This window comes from Lygodium microphyllum, chromosome 23 (genome assembly GCF_053477565.2).
Source record: "Lygodium microphyllum isolate KBCC chromosome 23, Lygodium_microphyllum_v1.1.10, whole genome shotgun sequence".
NCBI classification, from domain to species: domain Eukaryota; kingdom Viridiplantae; phylum Streptophyta; class Polypodiopsida; order Schizaeales; family Lygodiaceae; genus Lygodium; species Lygodium microphyllum.
The window spans coordinates 13,385,932-13,400,616 of NC_141157.1; positions in this window are offsets into that span (position 1 = coordinate 13,385,932).

The following is a 14,685-nucleotide window of genomic DNA, read 5'->3' on the forward strand; positions in this document are numbered from 1 at the left end:
AGCAGACATGGTCACATTCTCCTTCATGTGTTGATCCATAAGCTGCTTCAGCCAATACATCTGACTCGCTGGACTTTTCTTGTAATAGAGATTCTTGATCTTTTCCCACAACTGCCATGCACTCTGTTCTTCCTCAAATACATTGTAATGAACATGTTCTGTGAGAGATAATACAATAGTGGACTTGCATAACTCATCAAGCTCAAACCATTCCTCATCTGGCATAGAAATCCCAAAGTCTCAAGTATCTGCAAAATGCTCAAATAGCATAAACCTCCTGCTCAATGTCGGTCAAGCATACATGATGCTCCCACTAGTACAACAGACGGATAAACGAGCTCAACAGCTCAATCAAACCAAGTCAAAGTGCCAAAGACTGTACCAAGTCAATGCCTCAATAGCATCCCAAGAGCATGACAGCTACAAAGCAAGTGTAGGTAGCATCCATGAGCAAGACATACATCCCAATAAATATCTCTGACAACTAAAATGACATCCAATACAAAATTCCAGAATAGCAAATGAGAATCCAAGCCAAGTCTTCATAGAGCACTAAATCTCAACAAGTACATGTTACACTGTGCCAAGACAAATGCATCAAGTCGTAGGCGTTGGGTAAGCATGTACCCAAATAGCATATAACTGTCAAAGCACTGACCCCTATCAAGCATACACCAATGTCAATAAGTGTGGGCTGAAATAAGCTCAAGCTTCCAAAAGCATCCAGATCCAATGACAAGTTTGAAGTCGTCCATCGATGATCAATACACCATAGCATAACCCAAGACATACACTCGGAACCAATAGGTATATGTCAAAGCATGAAAGATAGCTTCAGCCCAAGAGTATTCAGCATGCATTTATTGTTATAAGCTGTGTATTTCCAGCCCTACAATCAGGCCAAAATCATAGCATTACATGTAGCTTCAATCCCCCAATCAATTGGGATGCAATAGGCATCAAACCGGTTATGTAGTCATGCCCAAACAAGAATAGGCATAAACTGTGAATGTAACACTAGCATCAAATGTCTGTGGACTATTTATAATAGTCCTAAAACACTATTTTCAGCTGCCAACCAATGCCTAATCCCAAAGGAGCAATGCCAAGCATCAATACATGTGCAAAAGGCCTGAAATGGAGCCCCAAACAAGTGCTTAATGCCAAGCTGGAGCTGGGGCTGGAGTGACTAATGTGTTGCTGTTCACAAAACAGGCGCAAATCTGTGTGGAGTTGATGCTGGTCCTGCTGGTCCACCTGGCAACTCTAGAATGGTTGGAGGGCTCAAACATGAGCCAAAGGGGCTTGGGAACAAGCCTCTAGCAGACCATAACCGGGGGCAAAGAGATATGAAGGTTGGAAGCTTCAATGGTGGCTGCCCTGTTTACCTAGACCTATGGACTGAAGTAAAACTCTAAAAATAATGAAGCAATACCTCAATGTCAATGCCCTGATGGTGCCTCAATAGGCCAGGAAGAAGCTCGGGAAGCCGGGAAGTGACAGGAGCTCAAGAGAATGAGCTATGGCTGCGGGGAAGGAGACCCAATGCGAGTGGGGAGTCGATGGGAAGCTGAGAATGCCACGAGCCAAGCTCAAGAGTCGAGAATCCGTGCTTTGATACCAGTTGAAAGGTGAGAAGGATCGAAGCTTGCACTTGAGAGCTATGGCAGGAGAGCAAGAGCAAGAAAAGAGAGAGACAAGAAATGGGAACTCCAACAGTCACAATGTGTGACTGGGCCTTCCTTTATTCAAACTGTCGCTAAAAGAATAAATAATAAAGTGATGGTGACGGGCACTTGCCACCTGCAGTGTGCAGTGGTGGTGACTGTCAGTGTAGTAATACATGGGTGGCTAGGCGGAGGTGCCTTTACCTCCAACAGGTGGCAAGGTCTCCAATTATCTATGACCTCCCTTGCTCCCCTTCCCATATTGTGCAAGTCTAAGAATACATAACATGAGTGGGGGTTGGAGATTTTTAAAGGACCCCTCCCTCGCATTATGTGGGTCCAAGTCCCACAAAATGTTAGGTGCAAGCTTGGAGATTTTTGGAGGGCCCCCTCACATTGTGGGGATCCTAGACATGAACAATATGAGGCAATACCTCAAGAATTTTAGAGGGCCTCCCCTCACATTGTGTAGATACTAAACCCGCACAACACGAAGGAGGGCCCTCCAGAATTTTTGAGTGTCCCCACTCCTATTGTGTAGGCCCTAAACCCACACAACATGAAGGAAGTATGTGCTAGGCCAACATAACACAAGGGCAGTTTCTCCACCCCTCCCATTGTTTAGCATGACAAAGAGAGAGAGAGAGAGAGAGGGGGGGCCACCCCGCATTATGTGGAACTTCTACCTTGGACCCAAAGAATGTGAAGGGGAGGCTTGGAGATTTTCAAAGTCCCCCCTCCTTGCATTATGAAAATCTAGGACCCACATAACATTGAAGGGGGAGGTCTCAGAGACACTTGAACCTCGCCCTTGCATTGTGCTTGCCCAAAGAAATATATGGGAGAGAAGAAAAAAAGAACTAAATTGAGGGGCACACCTTAGGATAGAGGAAGCTTCAATCACAATAAAGAGGATATGCAACACGAGAGAGAGAGAGAGAGAGAGAGAGAGAGAGAGAGAGAGAGAGGGGGGGGGGAGAGGGAGGGAGGGAGAGGGAGAGGGAGAGGTGGACTAAATTGAGGGGAACATCTTAGGATAGAGAAAGCTTCAATCACAATAAAGAGGATATGCAACATGAGAGAGAGAGAGAGAGAGAGAGAGAGAGAGAGAGAGAGAGAGAGAGAGAGAGAGAGAGAGAGAGAGAGAGAGAGAGAGAGAGAGAGAGAGAGAGAGAGAGAGGTGGATTTGACAATGGATGAGGCCCTTGTAGCCTTGAGGATTCACACATGGCAAGATTATGTGCAATAAATTTTCACTTGTGTTAGTGATTATGTGTTGATGAAATGGTACTGAGTGATGTCAACACATGCAATCACCTTACATAGCCCAAATATAAGAGTCAAATTTTTATTTCATAAATTGCATGCCTCATGGAGCTCCATAGTCTTCTTTGTCCACATATTCTCAACATGACATCTAACAGTCGATATTTGACCCATGAACTCAACACAATGCAAGGATGAGGGGGATGTTGGTGTAAAATCTTGAGGCCCCACCCTTGCATTATGTGGAACCTAGAATGACACAATGTGAGGGGGACTAGTGTAAAATCTTGAGGCCTTGTTGTTAGGGTAAAAGGCCTCTGGGCCTACCCGTGTATACTATGACCGCCCATTGTTTATTCATATATAATATGATAGTGCAATAAGGCTGTCAGTTTAGTTGGACAGCACCTACATTGTGTGTGCTCTTCTCTCCTGCATCTTCCTCTTCTCCTCTCCACTGCCATTGCATCCCCTTCAACTAGTATCATAGCAAGTCTTCAAGAGCTCATCCCGGCCTTCCACACGAGGTATGAGATCTTCATTCTCAATCAATTTTCAGATCAACAGGGTTTTCACAGGTTGTGGGCAGCTATAGCTCACACCTCTTGGAGCTTCCTTCACCTGGATCTTGCTTCTAGCCTATCAAGGCTTGCTGAGGCTTGGTGTAGGCCTTCTTTGGCCCCCATTTGTGCCCCCTTTGGGCCCCATTGTTGACATCTGGGACAGCAGACCCCCCTAGCCAGCTCACGTTTTTTTTTTGCGCCTGTTTTAAAATCTGGCCCAAAAATCACTCTTTTTGTCATATCTCGGGCATTCGAAACCCCATTCAGGCAAGGTAAGAGTCTAAGTTGGGATTTTGGTACACTCCGGACGTGATGATGATGTCAGATTTTCCAAATTCTGATGACTGAATATTCTGCAATAGATTTCAGGTCTGAGACAGCATGTATTTGTATGCCTATGGCTTATATGATGCTTCTACTGATGTCTATTGATACCGGATCACTTGTGGATGTTATGCCTCTTATGTGAGATGCATTTGGAGCTGATTTAGCTCAGCCATTGACTGTTTTGAACAATCCCAGATTTGTCCAAAACAGGGTAGCCACCTGTTACTTCAATTTTATGCTCACAGATTATGCTCGGTTGGTGCCTATACATACGGGAATGTATGCCTATGGTTTACCTATGGATTTGAGCTTGGATTGGGAATTGATTTGCTCAGTTTACAGAGGTTATATGCTGTTGAAAACTTCAGGGCTGAAGCTATTTATGTTACAATTGGGTTATGCCTATTGGTTCTCGGCTACTCAGTATGATGTCATGATGTATTTGGACTATGCCACATGTCTTGTTTATGCTCCGGAATGCTTTTGAGCTGAGATTAGTGCTCGATTTGGGTTTGACTGTCACTTCTTTGCAGCTGGCATTTCATCTATGACATGGTTTATGCCTAGGCTACCCAGTACGGGTTATGATGTCTTGGTGAATGCTTTATGCTTTGGCTGTGGATGGTAGTTGTTTGAGATCGTCTCGACATTCATTTGAGTATTTCCTTGAGCAGTTGGACATTGACTTGGATTTTTCCGTTACGACTTGGCTTTTTGGGTTACGACCTTGGATGCTATATGGGATTTGATGCTCCGATTATGGATCTTGGCTATTACTTGGATGCACTTACAGGTATTGAGCAGTGAACTGCTCCCTTGTTTTGGCAGTTGCCTATTGAGTTATGATTGCTCGTTTGCATTTGATATGCGGGATACTTTTACTGATCAGTGGACTTGGATAGTGCTTGGGATTTACAGTTATGGCTTTCTTGCTCCTCTGTTGTCTAGCTTCTATGCTAGTTGGGCTCCCGTTGCCCGTCCATGTTAGAGAGGATATACTATGTATGCTTACTCGTCTATGCACATGGTCTACTGTTGTATACCTTACAGAGCCACTTATTTAGATGTTGTTGTATAAATGTTTGGGCTTCGCCTAGAGCTTGACTCTTGTAGGATGCTTTGCCACTTGTCAGTCTTTACTTGACTTGGATGTTCCTTGGTGGTATGATGTACTGCAGAGCTATGTGTATGCATATGGTTATGGGCTGATTTCATGGCTGAATATCATATGCTCTTATGACAGATGTCTTATGCTTTACTGTACTGTGGTTGGTTATGTCATGCAGTTGGCTACGACTCTTCTTCATGTGGGAGCTTTTGCATCCTTGATTGATGCCTTTATGTCCTCCCATCCATTGAGCTTTCATGAGCATTTGCAGCATGCTTCTACCACTAATGTACTAGCAGATGATTGTCTTTATGAGCAGGTTCCCTATGTTGGGACAACCCTCGACTGCTTGAGCTCCGTGGATGCTATGGATAGCCCTATTCATGATGACTTGGATTCCTTGTCATCTTCTACAGGTTCTTCTACTTTAGATGTTGTTTGCTTCCATTGTGGGAATCTTGGGCATTTCAAAGAAAATGCTTTAGACGGATTAGAGAGCAGCAGAGACAGAGACAGACTCGACATGAGCAGAGAGTCAGCGATACAGCAGGTATTACCACTCTTTTTAGTGGTGAGGTACATGCAGTTACCCATGATGATGCAGTTGAGCATGTCCTCCTATCATCTAGTTTCCCTACAGCTTACTTGCTCAATGATCAGGCCCATGACATTGTACAATATTGCAACAAGGAAATGCTTTCTTGCCCATGACAATGTGAAGCAATAAGTTTCTTAAGCCTACAAGAGAACACACACACACACACACAGAGATTAATATTGTTTTTCTTTACCAAAACAAATCGATTGGAAAATTTATCAATGGCTATGAGGGTATTATGTGTAAAAAGGCATTGTTGTATAGCAAGGAAACTAGAAATTCATAAACACAAGTAGACAACAAACCATAGCCATCATTATTTATTTCCATGAACCATGACACAAGGAATCCATGGCTATAAATGAAGATAAAGCTTTAAAATGAAAGGAGTATAAAATACACCTCATGCTAATGGACATGGACCTCCATGTATGGTGGATCCAAGGGAGTTTCTCAATAATATTATCTTCAAATTGATCATGGAAAAAATATACACAAAATATTACATCTCCACCTTTTATACCTAACCCTAGTTTTCATTACTTATGTTAATTTTCCTAAAGCTAAGGCTATAAGGTAAATGTACTTCATGACAACCCAACCTAACCTAAAAGGGTTTTGTCCTTAAAACTAAAATATTGGAGCCCCAAGAGGAACACCAAGGAAAAGGGATTCTATTGCAAGAAAATCTATCTTGTAACATCAACAAGCTTTTATTTCATTCTTTTGATAACCAAAACAAAGAAAACAGAAATTCTTCACGCAGCATCATAGCAGATATCTCCCACGGATTTAATAGAATTAACCATAATCTTCAATATCTTCATAGAATCCATCAATATCACAATGAATATAAAAGAATACGCCATTTTTGAATGGAAATCAATCACATATTATTCATCTTCAATGTCTTCATAGTTTTCTCTCTCAATCTCTCATATATAGTTACATTGTTTTGATAGAATTGACTATCTCTGGCTCTCTCTTTCTCTCTCTCTCAATAATACATCATCTTCTCACTACAATACTCTCATAATGACTGTCAATAATCCTTCTTAGGTCGTGGATGCACCTCCCAAGAAGTATGTCTAATGTGAAGAGGCACTAGAGCCACTACAGTGTCTCTTCATAGCTCACTATTGTCATTGTCACTCCAGTCTTCTCTTCAGTCTTCTTCAGCAGCTGCTTCTTCCATTTGTTTTAGCTCTTTTGAACTTAGATTCATTCTTTTCAAAAGTTAGAAAACTTTCCCAAAGTCACACATATTTTCTATAGAACACTTACAGAAGATCTACAGAACAGTACAGTACAGTACCAAAGCAGATACAGAGCAGTTAAACAGAGCAGAGACAGAGGCTCTATAAAAGGTTTACATAGGGGTACAGAAGGTCATCAGAACCTCATAACTCATACTAAAACCATTCCAAACTATCAAAAACTATTCAATAAGCTTCCAAAATATTTCAATCTTCATCAATCATCAATCCATGCTTCATACAAAAGAAAATCAAAACAAAATAGAAGCTATACAGAAGATATTAGAACCAATCAGAACCTCAACAGAACCTATCAGAACATCACAGAGCTTCTTATTTCCACTAAAAATCATCATGAGCTTCCAAAATATAATCAATATCATCCAAAAAACTCTCAAACACTTCCATTATCAACCATACATCACTCTAAATCCATCAAAAATCAATCATTCAGTCCTCAAAAATAACAAAAATCAATCAAAAATTCAGTCTTTTTCCACTCTCAACATAACCCCCACACTTAGAAAGGAAGCATCCTCGCAACCTAAGGAAAAGAAGGATATAAGTTCACTAAAGAACTCAATTTTATCTTCCGTAGGATCTTCAATGATCTCTCTTAACCACAACCCCAACTTATCACTTGTATCTCTTAAAAAAACTACTAAAGGAAACTTCGTTATTCATTAACTCATCTGATAATCATTTAAAAGTCATAACAAATTTATAAATGATATAAAAGGTTCTTCTTCAACTTTCCACCATAAGCGTTCCATCCACCATCAATAGTTTGAAAAGAGCTCTCGAACAAATTATTCTCAATCAGCACGAACTCATCACATACAATTATTACAACACACGCACAAACACTAATACAACCATCTGAATGACACCTCCAAAAAAAGATATATACATCATTAAGAATCATCCAAAATACATTGCAAAGGCATCAATGAAGGTGATCCCTTTTGAAGGCTTGGTGGTTTTGAAAATGATCCATGGAGAAGGACTCATCCACAAATGTCTTAGGAGGATTTTGAAAGAACTGCATGCAGCACCTCCTTTCTAGCAAAACAAGGTATCTGCTAGGGAGACATAGGGCATGAAAATATAGGATATCCAACTATTGGGAATGAATGTTCATATTGACATTCATACAAAGCTTTGGAATGGCCTTTTGATCATTATGGGAATGCCTATGTATATATGCTAGATACCAAGCAAAATGAGCTGTCAATCTCACTGAAGGATCTAGAGATTGTGAATATTGGTGAGCAAAATGGAGGTAATTTTGGTATGCTTGACTGGCAATTGTCTAGTCCCCTGGAATTAATGGCCAGTTAATTTGTGGTCCTGTGAGAGAATCAGTCGAGCTCCATCCTCTTCTTCTCGGAATCTGCTGACCAAATCCATCATACTCACCAACCAACTGAGGGGGTTGAGAAATAAAAGTGGCAGGAGATAGAAGTGGAATAAGTAAAAGAGGATGAAGAGATGGGTAGGCAAAATCATAAAAGGAGGAATAAGATAAAGGAGTGGCTAAAAATTTAAGTGAATCAATTAGGAAAGGTGTCAATTGATAAGCAGGAAAAGTAGAAGGTATATGGATAGATGGAGAAGGGCATGGTGGAGAAGGGGGAAAAACTCGATCTTCGATGAAAGAACAATAGGTAAAGATAGGAATTTGAGGAAAACCATGAGGTTGGAAAAGAAGAGGCAAGATAGTTGCTGAGTTGGTTTTATAAAGGGAAAGATAAGTATCATAGCGATGGGTCATTTGTTGATAGTACAATAAGCTACGAATAGAGGGACCTAAGACAGATCTTCTCTGATAGGCATTTTAAAAAAATGAATCAAATGGACGGTTCTTGGAAAGATAAGCTAGGAGATCCACCCTGAGTTGGTTAGTGCTCTGTACATAAGTAGAAACTGTATTCTGACGTTGATTCAAGACCACAGAATCAATCATTGAATGCCATGAATTGTCAGGGCAAGTAGCCACTTTTGAAGAATAACACTGGAACATGTCTCCTATCCTCAACTCCAAATAGTTGACATACAAAACAGCTTGCAAAACCACATCCCCCACATACCAGGCCAGATCTACATCGTCTAAAATCAACAGATCACCTCGTAGATACATGTAAGACAACAACATGGTATCCGTCATCACAGAATCTTCAAGAACCATACGGACCACTTCAAAATCAGAAGACCAGGCCCCACTCCAACCATCCTCTGGAAGAGGAAGATCCATCGTTGAAAGCTTCATATGGAACGCCAACTTCTGCAACTGAGAGTGGACAAAGAAAGAATGGTCCGGAGGAACATACTCCTGAAAGTGCTCAAATGTAGACCATAGCAAATCCATCCTGGAGTGCAATCTTTCCACTTTATCTTGAAACAATGGACACAATGTGGCTTGTCTTTGGAGAACTGCCAAGTCCTGCTTAGAGATAGAAGGAATCATAGGAACATTGGGGTTTACAGGAATGGACCGTGACTATGCCAATTGGTCTTGCAACTGCTTAATTTGAGAAGCTTGTGATTCCACTGTATTATGAGCAGTTTGCAAAGTGGACAGTTTTGCATCTAAAAGAATCTGAAACTCTTGAGCCTCTTTGGACATTCTCTCTTTCTCCTCTGAGACTCTAGTGACCTCTAACTAAGCTTCTGTTAACTAAATCTTCAAAGAAGCTATTTCTTCTCTCTGGGTCTCAATCATTTGGGTATGCTACTCCATGTGCTTAAACATATCAGCAAGTGTGTCTTTAGTAAAGGCTAACTCTGAGGTTACCTTATGCAACTAGTCTTTGGACTGCATCAGTTCTTCATAGAAAGAAGCATACAACTGTTGAATACAAGCTGTCACTGAAAGTTCAATCAAACTCTGGATGTCATTACAAAGGAATGGAATGGCATCTTCTGACACTAATTTTTCAGTTAAGGGACTGACATTTCCAAAGAACCCTCTCTATGTGCCCTGAATAAATTGTTACATGTGAGATAAGCATGGAGGTCACTGCCAGATAAAGCAGGAATCATGATTGAAGGAATGACTGAGGGAGTTTTATTTGCCACACGCTTCAAACACTTCCGTTGAATGACCAATGGAGGAGGGGAATCAAGATCCTCTATGTCAATAGGTTCTTGACTCTTCAGAAGGTGGTGGGGGAGGTACTGGATCAGATGGAGGTGGTGGTAGCACACCCTTCTTAAGGCCTGAATATGTCAAGAAAGCATATAAGTAGGAACCATAAGTGACATTTGTGACATTTCCTTTGGTTACTTTGACAAAATGTTGGTCCATCTTCGTAAGTAGGTAAGTACTCCAATCAATGGCCACCCCTTTTAACACCATCCTGGAACCTGTGAAGAGTTCTTTGGACAAATAATGGGATGGTGTTTTAGCAGGCATAAACCTATCTTGGAAGAACTGGCAGACTAACTTCCAAAGAGGATCAGTGATCATGAAAAAAGACACTCTTGAAGTGTTTATCACTTTCTTGACATCCAAAATCTCTTTGGTCTGCTTTTGTAACAGCTTAAGAATCTCATCATTGGAGAATAATTGTCTGGCTATAACAAAGGGCTCTCCTTTGTAGGAAAGAGACAAAGCATTCCCTAACCCTCGAGGTGTCAACACCATAGAAGCACCATGAACCAGGCCTGACTTCTTACTGTATTAGGCAAGAAACTCATCACACAGGGATGGATCATCTGGAATCAATGGGAATGAAGCAGCCACGAAAGACGCAAATCCTGCTTTCGCTATAGGCTCAAAAGCTAGTAGGGAAGAATAATCCCTACTGATCAACGGGACATACTGGATAGGAGGAGGAGCGTGAGGCGCCATTCAGATGAAAAGCACACACACCACAAACACAGACAATCACAAAGAATGCCTGCAAAACAACCAAAATAGCTATAAAAAAGAAATCAATCAAAAGAAGGACACACATATAGACGTAACTAACCAATTTACCACCCCAAACAACCCATATCCTAGAAAAAATTCAGCATGACCTATACACATATACAATCGAAAACTTCATGTGATGCAATAAACAGGCACCCAAAACCCCGTATCATGCAAGAAAGAAAGAAAAACTGCAAACCGTACCCGTAATCGTAGCACATAAGTAAACCATAATACCATAAGTAAAACATAACTTTGACCAACAATTTCAACTAAGAGGACTTTACATGCCCATTCCACGAAGCGTGTTTATTAAAAAAGGGGGAAAAAGTGCAGTGAGGGGATATGATTTTAATGAAGGGTTCATTTTAAGAAATTATTAACAATGGGTGACATTTTATTAAGTCATAAATCTTAATAAGAAAACGGCGGTTTTCTTAAAATTTTAATTACAATTTATTAGGGTAAAACGGTGCTTTAACGAAACCCGGACTATGATTTCCAAACTGGGGTCTCTAAATACAAATTCATTAATTAGAAATTAATAGTGATGTGGAGCGCTTTTTTTGCCAGCGCGTGCTTTTTTGTGACGACTGATTCATTTTTAATAAAAATTAAGGTGTCTCTGAAGCGCATATAGCGCGTGCAAAGTGAATGGCTGGTTGATTTAAGTTATTAGAAACTGTGTGTTTAGCGCTAATGCACGTGAAAAAGTAAGTGAATATAATTTATTTTAGCAATTAATTGTGGTTAAGGAATGATAAAAATGAATAAAGCTCAAAAAATAAATACTTGGTAAGGGTGTGTATGCAATAAACTGAAGGTGCATTGAGTAGTCCCAAATGCAAGGAATCCAGTCAAACAAAACAAACCCCACTAATTGGAAAAAATAAAGCACCTTAGTGTTTTTGTGTTATTTTGATTTATTTTTTATTTGTTTATTTTTTTAAAATATTTTTTTAAGTTGTATTTTAGGTGTGCTTATATTTTGTATATTGTTTGGTTGTGTTTGTTTGTTTTTTTAAATTCTTTTTTTAAATAATTAAAACAGAATATAGGACACATGAATATGTTGTGAAGTGTAAGAGTGGAATTTCAGCAATCAAACAAGTGTCAACAATGTGTTTTAATTTATCCATGATTTTTCAGCTGATTTTTAGAATTTAAAAATGAATTTTCATGAGGTGAAGTATTAAAATTTAGGATTTTGGCTTCAAATAATACTTTGGCCATTTATGAAAGCATTTCCAATTGAGAAATTATTGGCAAAAGGGGCAAGGGGATTTGGGAAATTTTTTGAAATTTTTCTGGAAATATTTTTGAATTTTTACCAATTTTTAATGAATTTTACTCATTTTGCATGTATTTTTGAAAGAATTTTGAATATTTTACAATTTATTTTCTTAAATTCCCACTTTAGAAAATAATGCAAATGATTTCAACAATGTTGAAAAAATTTTAGGAATTTTTTTGTAATTTTTTTAATGAATTTTGGATTTTAAATGAATGTTGGAATTTTTAATGAATTTTTAAATAAATTTTTTTAATGAATTTTGGATTTTAATGAATGTTGGAATTTTTTTAATGAACTTTTTTGTAATTTTTAATGAATTTTTGAAGGTTTTAGGTGTTTTATGTGTATTTTTATGTGTTTTTGATATATTTTTCGGGTGTGGAAATTAAAAGGCAGTACCCGAGCTGCGTGTGAACAGTGGAGGATGACTGCGTGTGAACGGCTGACTACAACACACCACCGCACAGACAAATCGGAAGCGCGTCCCCGCACGTGACCGCCTGCTAGCAGCTCACGTACTCATGCACGCGCTGCGTTGTGAACAAGGGAGGTAGAGGAGAAAAGGGCAGGAACGAGGCGAGCATGAGAGAAAATGGGGGTGAGGGGAGGATAGGGGATGAAAGGATCGAAGTTAGTTGAGGGAAGAAACAGAGGTTAGGTAAGTTGATTAAGGTGATTAAGTAAATTAAGTAAATATGGTTGATTAGGTAAATTAAGTTGACTAGAATAGTTAAATTGATTAAGTTAGGTTAGTTGAAGTAAATTAATTAAATTGAATGTACTAGGACTAACCAGGGGCTGGAGGGGGGGGTGGACGTGCGGCGACGGCATGGGAGGAGAGGAGGAGGAGAGGGCAAGAAGGAAGCGGTGGAGGGGCGGGCGTCGATGGAGCAGGGTGGAAGAGGCGGAGAGGAGGGTGGAGGCGATGGTGGGCGAGGGAGGAGGTGGCAGGCGGGCCGCAAAAGGGAGGCATGGCGGGAGCGACGGTGGCAGGGCGCAGGCGGCGCGGGCGGAGGAGAGAGCAGAGAGAATGCCACGAGGATGGAGAACAATCGCCGCTGCAATGAGGAGAGCCACCAGGCTTAGCAAGAGGGAGAGCTGCAGGGACGGCAGCATAGCTGATCTGCTACTGCGGGAGGGACCGCTGGCCCCTACTCCTGTCGGCATGGCAGCCGCCTCTTGTGCAACCCCCATCGCGAGAAAGGGCATACCATGCCTGAGAGTGTATATCTGTGTCGTGCCTGTGTTTCCATATCCTAAAGAACAAAGAAGACACGAGGGGGAATAGGAAGACCGAGGGAGAGAGAGATGGGGGGTCACAGAGACGTCGCAGACATACAAAGGGCGCGCAAGGAGAAGGTGCGTATGACAATTGGTATTTTTTTTTTCTTCTCTCTCTTTTTTTTTGGAATTGTTTTTTGTGTTTTATTTTTTTAATGGTTTTTATAATAATAATGATTTTAATTATGTGGGATGTGTATTTGTATCTGTTTGGTAATTTCGTATTGTTTTTTTTTTCTTTTTTCTTTTTTTTGAATGTTTTGTGTTGTGTTGTGTTTGTTAGTAGTAGTATTAGTATTTATTGTTCGTTGGTGTTGTATTTTGGGGTGTTGGTTATGGTTGTGTTTTTTTTTTTTTTTTTTTAATGTTTTATTTGTGGGGTGATTTGTTTGGAGGTGTTAATTGGTATTTTTGGTTTTTTGTTTTTGTTTTTTTTAAAGCAAAAAATTGTGAGGGTGGGTAAAAAGGATCACACCCCCGTCCCGCGCACAAGCGCGGGGTAGGGGTTTTAAAAAAATTTTGCATCTGCGGGAGTAGACGAGGCAGGGACGGTGACACGCGAGGCATCAAGGTGACAGGGGCGTCTTGAGACACGTAAAACTAAAAACATGCGCGTTCACGCGCGATACGAGAAACGCGACCACACGGCAAAAAGGAAGAAATTTTAATAAAGCCCAAACCACACATCGGATCAAAAAACCATAAAAAGGAAAAATGTGCCAAGAGACGAGGGGAAAATGATGGAAAAATGCAACACGGGTTCTGGGGAAAAAACAGGATGTTCACATGGGAAAAACATAAGAAACAAGCCCGAAAACACATACGTGTATTAATATTGGAAGATCCACACGTTAGAACAAAGTGCAGAAAGAAGGAAAATTGTGCAAAACAATGTGTCCAACAACTCTATCACAGCAAAACACAATTCTGATTGAGATAGGATGCGTTCACATGGGAAAATCCCAAAAATTGACCCAAAAATGGACTCGAAAATTAATACGGGAAGAACCGTGCACCGGAATAGAGGACAGTAAAAAGGAAAAATGGCTGGAAGAAAGGGATTCACAAGGCTGGCATATCAAAACTTAGTTTGGGGGAAATTGGGAAGGGTTCACATGGAAAAAACACAAGAAACACACCCAAAAACACTCGAAAAAATTAATAACTAAAAATCCAGCAATCGAAAGAGGAGGGAGAAAAAAGGATAAAGTGGGGTAAAGGCTAGCAAGACACGGCTATTAAATTAAACTAGAATTTTGATGAAAATAGGATAGGGTTTTATATGGAAAAATGTGAAAAATAGGCACGAAAAAGACCCGAAAACACGCAAAAATGAATAATTGATGAATTGTGCATTGGAATGACACAGAGTAAGACGGAAAAATGTCAAGGGAATGGTTAGGGCAAGG